Consider the following 7,367-nt stretch of genomic DNA (forward strand, 5'->3'; position numbering starts at 1 on the left):
ATCACTGCAACCAGGAGAATGGCCAGACCTACTGTCATGGCCCACCCATGAGGGAGCGGGTGAGGAGAGGAATTGCAGGCCATCCCAACTGTTGTCCGCAGCTGCAAAGGGAAAGGAACGACAGATACCACCAAGGCTACTTGGTTGTTTAAACAATCAGAGTTTATTGATAAAGGGGAACAGAATGAGGAGTGGGGATAAAGGGGAGCAGGACAAGGAGCAGGGAAGCAAACAACAAATCGGTACTTACAACATCCACACCACAATCAGCAGGGGAAGTCCCAATAGTTTGCACAGCCGGCGGGAGCGCCGATTGTCCGGGTCTGAGGCAGAGCGTCCTCTCCTCAGTGAGACTCTCAGTTGTTCTATGCCTGTGACTCCCTTTTGTTCTAATGTTTTCTGGGTTCTGAATCAGGGTTTCAGACATTTAGATACTTTGAGTTATTTCTTCTTGTTCCCATGGATGGGATTTTTTTTTTATTTTTTTTTCCCCATGGATGGGATGTTTCTATATTCCGGTCAGGTGCCCGTCAGGGTGGCCAGCCCAGATAAGGAACATGACGCAGGACATTGTCTTAGTAACTTGTGCCTTGGGGCCAGGGTCGAAGTAGCCATCTTTTGCTCTGAGCCCAGACACATTCTTTCACGTGGGCCCCAGATCCCAGTGTCCCTGGAAGGTGGGAGGTCAATGAACTCTGTACACCAACCTCATGAATTGGTTTTCCCACAGTAAAGAGGAGCCCTATCACAGAACAGGAAGAGGAGATGGCATTCTGGGAAGCTGTCACAGTCCACTAGAAAGAGCTCACACATCAACCAGAAAGGCTGTTATCTGAAGGAAAAAAACCCTCTCTCACTTCTAGCCATCTGGAAGGTCACAGACCTTGTCTTCTCTCTCATGAACCTCTGTGGTTCTCATTCATCTGGGGCAAAAGGAGATTCTTCAACTCTTGTGGGAAGGCCAACACCCTGCCCCTGCCTGTGCTATCTTGCTTCTGCAGCAGGAAGAAAGGCCATTGGACTGCCCTCCCCGTTCACAGGAAAATAACGATGCTGGCTTGTAATCTATTCAGAGCAGACAGAAACTCGACCTTCACAGAGAAGAAACAGCTCTGAGCGGGGATGTATTGATGCATGAAATCTCATCATTCTTGGCCTTGACCTGTCATTCTTAGACTAATAGTGACAGACATTCATGGAGGAAAGGGGCAGCTAAAATCACCTTCTATTATGTACCTGAGGTTTAAGTTCTCAGAAAGCCCACCATTTGAGATTCTTTCTCTCCCTCCCTTAATCAGTGCTGTTCCATCTAAGACAAAGGAATTTTTAGCTGATATTCTTGTGGTTCAAAAGCAAGTCTAGCTAAAGCTTCTGCTTTTACCATTGAGCTCCCACTTCCCTAGTCCCTGCTCTGTTTATTCATTACATGGCCATGGGCTAGTATTCTGATCTCTCCAAGCCTATTCTCTCTAGGGCATTCCATAGATTGGACAGTTCTCTCCAAGCTGATCTGTACATTCAACACAGTCCTATCAAAATCCTCGAAGGGTTTCTTTGTAGCAATTGACATGCTGAATGTAAAATTCATATAGAAATGCAAAAAATCTAGAATAGCCAAAACATTTTTGAAGAGGTAAAGTTGCAATGAGTTATTTTTGTTTTTCTTCTCTGGCAACATTTAAGAGTCTTTCCTCACTCTTAATTTATTCAATTTTCCTCAAATGTGTCTATATATGGATTTATCTAGATCTATCCTGCATGGCTTTTAGTACATACTGTGAATCCAAGGACTGATGCCTGTCTTCAATTCTAGAAAATTCCTAGCATTTTCTTAGAATAGTGCTTTTTTTGCCCCTTTGTAATTCACTTCTTCTGTGACTCCTTTTAGATGTTTGTTGCAGACTGTCAATCTTATCTCTTGTGTTTTATTCTTCCCTCTTTCTGAGCTAACTTCTGGGTTCATCTTTCACAACTCACTTCCAATTGATTAATATTAGAATTTTGTCTATTGAGCTTTTATTTCAATGATATAATTTTTATTTCTGAGATTTCTAATGGGTTCCTTAGCATACCTACCTGGTCTTGTTTCATTTCTGTTTGCGCTTCTTCAGTAATTTCTCATTTTTATGACTATTTCTTCATCTCCTGAGCATTCTTCTCATAGCTAAATTAGTTTTCATATTACCCCATTATTTTCCTTTTATCTGGTATGAATTCATCTTTTGATTATTGATTTTATTGACTGCCTTTGTTAGAATTAGTTTTTCCTCACGTGCTTTTGAATTTATTTTTAGCCTATCTTGAATTGGTCTCTCTCTCCTCTTTCTTTTTTCCTCTCTCTCCACCCCTCAAGCTCACGTCTTTCTATTGACTGGTTTCCTATTGCCTCCACTCAGCCTCCAAGGACACCCAGCTCTCTGATGATGTTAGAGATCTTGCACATCCATTTACATAGGCTTGGGCCTGATCTGGGATGGGAAGACTTGTCTTCTTACTTCCCCTTCCCTGGGAGGGTAGATTAAGTAAGCTAGAGCTCCAGGAAGCGATGGAATGTGAATTTTTTCCCTCATCTGTTTTCTTGAGCAAATGAACTCCAGCCCAGCCTGTGGCTTCCACTGGTGAGCTTGGATCCGGTGACTTGTCTTGCATGGTACACTTTTAGCCTCCACACCCTTGAATGATATGAGCTCCTGTTGTTGCTTGCTACTGTGCCTGGAGGCACCAGACTTGGACCTTTAGTTTTGGTTTACTATTGCATGTTTCCAGTCTGTGGATATCCAAATTTTGTTTTAATTTAATTTAAATTTAATTAAAATGAAATCTTTTTAATTTGCACTTTTTACATTTTATTTATCACTCTTTGGAGAGGAAGGAAATCCTTAAAGCAAAAACTTACAAAAGAGGAAACTAACCCCTCCAACGTCACAGAGCTAAGAAGCAGAGCCAAATATTGACCTCCTATCTGTATGACTCAAGAGTGAATGCTCAAACCACACCATCACAATCACTCCTTTTTTCTTTGAAAAATATAGTTGTTCTTCCATAGCCAATTAAACAAAGATGACATCAATTTCTTAGTGAATTATAAAATTACTTATTTAGGTAGCTTTGTAAATCTTAGATGAATTTGTGAGGGTATCAGCCAATTGGAAATCTAAACTGCCATAATAAGTATTTTTTGCAGGTGTTCTATCACATTTATAACTTGAATAAATGACACTACTTGCAATTAATAAAGATAACATTAATAAAGAAATTTTTAAATGCATTAATAGCACTGATATTTGTATACCAGGCACTTAGGCACCGTAATAGAAAAGGATATAAAACATAATCCCTGCTCTCAGAAGCTGGACAGATGGTATCTTGATCAAAAAATGCATACACACATTAAAAGATAACTAAAAGAAAAACTAGGATAAACACCTGATGGTCTAGGGTAATTTTCAGCTGCACTGTGTTGATGGAAATTAAATAAAAGTTTCAAGAAAATGGCACCTCCACACCTACCTTCATAGTCTATTCATTTATTTCCATTGGAAAATCTCTGCCTCAGTTGAGAAATACTGCAGCACAACCGTTTCTCTAGTAAACTCATATTGCTGCCTGGCTTAACAGTTGGAAATGTTATTAAGGTGTGATGAGGTGACTTAATATTATTTTATTAATCCCTACAGCCAAAACACAGTCTTCAAATTATATTAACATCTTCAGATTTTGACTAGGATAAACAATGTGACCAACCTTAATATCAAGGAACTTCCCAGTCACCCAAAGACATGAAGTAAGGAAGTCAGTGAAATTGAAACATTCACTTGGAAAAAACCATAATAATCCACTGCCCTGACAGCTGGGAAAAAAGAAGAATTTGGATCTACACTTTAAATAATAAGTTCCCTCAAATTGAAGCTGATTTTAAGTGTTTTCAATTTAAAACCAACTGCAGGAGTAGAATCACATTTTGTTTGTGGATTTTTTTCCTCTTTTCTCTATCTCTTATTTATTCCCCTCACCACCCCCACCCCCCCAATTCCTATCCCCATTTCTCCCTATGGAAGGAAATGAGAAGTTGAACAAATTTTAAAACTCTGGACAAATTTTCCATGAGTGTTTGGCCACTGCTTTTACTTTTCTTGGATCAATCAACACAACAATAAGGTACTTAAATCAATTGTTTGTCAAAGTATGATCTAATCCCATGCATGAGACATGAGGTCCACAAACTGACCCCAAATGATAAGTCCTTTCTTCAGTTCTAGAAAGAGGGTACTGTCCTGGAGTTCTGAGGTGAAACCTCTGAAATTTGAAATAATAATAAAAAAAGTTCTTAGTATATGTCAGGCCCTGAGAAAAGCATTTAATGTTTATCTCATTTAGTTCTCACAATAGCCCAAAAGGGTAGGCACTATTATTATCATCATTCCCATTTTACGGATGAGAAAACTAAGTCTCTGAGAGGTTAAGTAAATTGCCCAGGGTCTCACGGCTAGGGAGAAGAACCAAGATTTGAACCCAGCAGTCTGGGTCCAGAGCTCGTGCCCTTAAGCACGACACAGCACTTTCCTGGTAACTGAGTAACCCAGAGCCATTTTTTATAGTTTTATTGTTTCCATTTCCAATTTACTAATCTATTCACTCATTCTGTTAATCTTTTCCTTTAAATCTTTACACATTATAAATAACTATAAAGTCTTTGTCTTCTTTCCCATCTGTACACTCATTCTGTTGACCTTTTCTTTTAAATCTTGAACATATTTGTAATCATTATTTTAAGGTCTTTGCTAACTCCAAGATCTAGATTATTTCAGAGTGTATTTCTATTTAATACTTCTTTTGATTGGTTGTGGGTCTTATTTTCCTGTTTTACATGTCTGGTAATTTTTTATTATATGCTGAAAGTTGTGAATGATACATTGTAGGAAGTCTGGACTATGTTGTTTTCCTTTAAAGAATGTTAGGTTTTGCTCTGACAAGTGGTTAGATTACCGGTGGATATCCTTGATCCTGTCAGGCTTTGATTTAGGCTTTGTTAGGGCCATCTAGTTTTGTCCATGTCCTAAAGATATGGCTCTCAATCTAGGATGTGGTCCTTGCTCCCAAAGTGTGGCCTTTATGAAGCCTCAGTTGAATTCTTGAGGTGCTTAGCAAGATCTCTGAACTCTGGTTATGTGGGGACCCCAATATTTCCCAGAACTTCACAACTTCTGGTATCTTGATTTAGCTCTCTGCATTCCAGCAGAGCCTTGCTCTGTACCTACACAGTCCAGACTTCTCCCCCTTGTGCACTCTTTCCTTTTTGGCATCCTGCTTACTAATTCCAGACACCCCAGCAACCTCCAACTGCATTCACTGCCTCCTCTAACCAGCAAGACCCTTGTGTTCCACTTGAACTCAACTTTCCTGCTCCAGTCTGGAAAGTGCCCTGAGGCATAGGGCCAGGGAAAATGTGAGTTTCTCTTCTTTCAAGAGTCAGAGTCTTGCACTGCCTGCTGTCCTGTGTTGAAAACAGTTGCCTCATAAATTTTTGTCTAGTTTTAGAATTGTTTACAAGAGAGGCCAAAGAACAGAGGATGTATGTGCTTTTGGAGTGTGTGCACCTGTCCTTTGCTAAGCATGGTAATATGCCAAATGTATTTTCTAGATAATGCCAGCTTTTGCTGATAACGAACTAGTTATGTGTCATTTTCAATATATCCTATTTCATGGACTCTTATGACTCCATTGATTGTAAAATGCACATTATTTTAGGAACACTGAAGCAAAAAATACTGTTGATTAAACACAATTCCTTGATAATCATCCTGCACGATGCATATATCAGTCACATTCGCCTCTCGTTGCTTTGAAATTTCTTTCATCTATTCTAAGAATTTGGCAATCTTTCAGGCCTTCAGTTGTATGGTTTGGAGGGTAGTGGGCAATCCTTTTGCAAGTATCTTAGTACAAATTCAGCACAGCTTCATATGCTTGTGGGTATCTTCCTTTTTATGAAATTTATAACATACTTGACTATTGTTTGCCCAGAAAATATGGAATTGCAATTATTTCTCCAACAATGAATATTTGCTTCACTTACAACATAGCTTCGTTTTACTGCTTCTTCTGTGTCCTTTCACTGCACACAACAACCTTTCATTTCAATGCCAAATTGTAGTGTAACCTTTCTGAAGACATTTTAAATAACATTTAAAGTCAATACACAGCCATGCACATTACTTAGTTGAAGTGATATCAACACGAACTAATAATTTGAAAATTATTGGAAATAATTTGCTCACAAAAGGTCTTCTAATTGCTGTCCCCATTTTGACAACTTCAAGTGCACTTCAAAGTTGTATCACTATTGACCTGTTAGTTGGCCTAGTTTTGCAAACTGGACTACAATTTAAGCACACTTCTTATAAAATGAAAGTAATTACAGTGTGGGCATTCTGAAGGACATGCCTTGCTCTCACCACACACCCAGCTGGGAGAATGTAAATCATCCTAAATGCATTCCCTTGCTGTAGGGACTGACTTTAGCTGAGGGTTGACTTCTCAGGCTCAGTGATTACTGTGAATGTCTCTGTCCCAAGGAGGAGGGAGAAAGACGCTGCTCTTGGACTTGTAACCTCTCTTTGAAGCAGGACCAAAGCAGTTCCCAGGCACTAGCTGGGTCCTGTGGGAGGGACACTGTAGATGAGCACAATGCCACACCTTCTCCCCTACCCTCAACCCTAGAAACAGAAATGAGAGATAAGTCTCCCTAAAACTGGCTTTCAGTGCATTTACTTTTCTAAAGTGGGAAACTATAGTCAAGCTGAGAGTTTATTCCAGAGCCAATATCTTTTGTGGTTATTGATTTTTTATTTTCCAATTTTCCAGGAAATTTGTTTTAAAGATTGAGGAAATCCCAACAAGCAAAAAAACATGTTTTATTCTTCAGTGATGATGGCAATAGTTGGCATATGTGATGTGTTGTTTTCTTGTTAGAACTTCCTGTGTATGAGCTAATCCTGATAGCTACCAAGAGAAGTAGGTGCCATTATTATGCTCATTTTACAGATGGGAAAACTGAGAATCACAGAGACAGTCAAACAGCCAATAGGAACAAAGCAGAGATTTAAACTTGAGATTATCTGACACCAAAGTCTGTGCTCTTACTACTCAAAGAATGTCCTCCCTTAACTCCCCAGCATCTCCATTCAAACCCCTCCCAAGCATAACCTGCCATTTCAATGAAAAGTAGTGCTCCATCCAAGCGACTGCTCAAGAAGGTGAGGAATAAATGCTAAACTGACACCTCAGAGTGCAGGGTGAACCCAGAATTGGTGGTAAGTACCCTATGCCCCAAGAGGAGGGGAAGAAGCTCAGCTGGCACCCCATTT

The sequence above is a fragment of the Equus asinus genome, chromosome 21 (genome assembly GCF_041296235.1).
Source record: "Equus asinus isolate D_3611 breed Donkey chromosome 21, EquAss-T2T_v2, whole genome shotgun sequence".
NCBI lineage: Eukaryota > Metazoa > Chordata > Mammalia > Perissodactyla > Equidae > Equus > Equus asinus.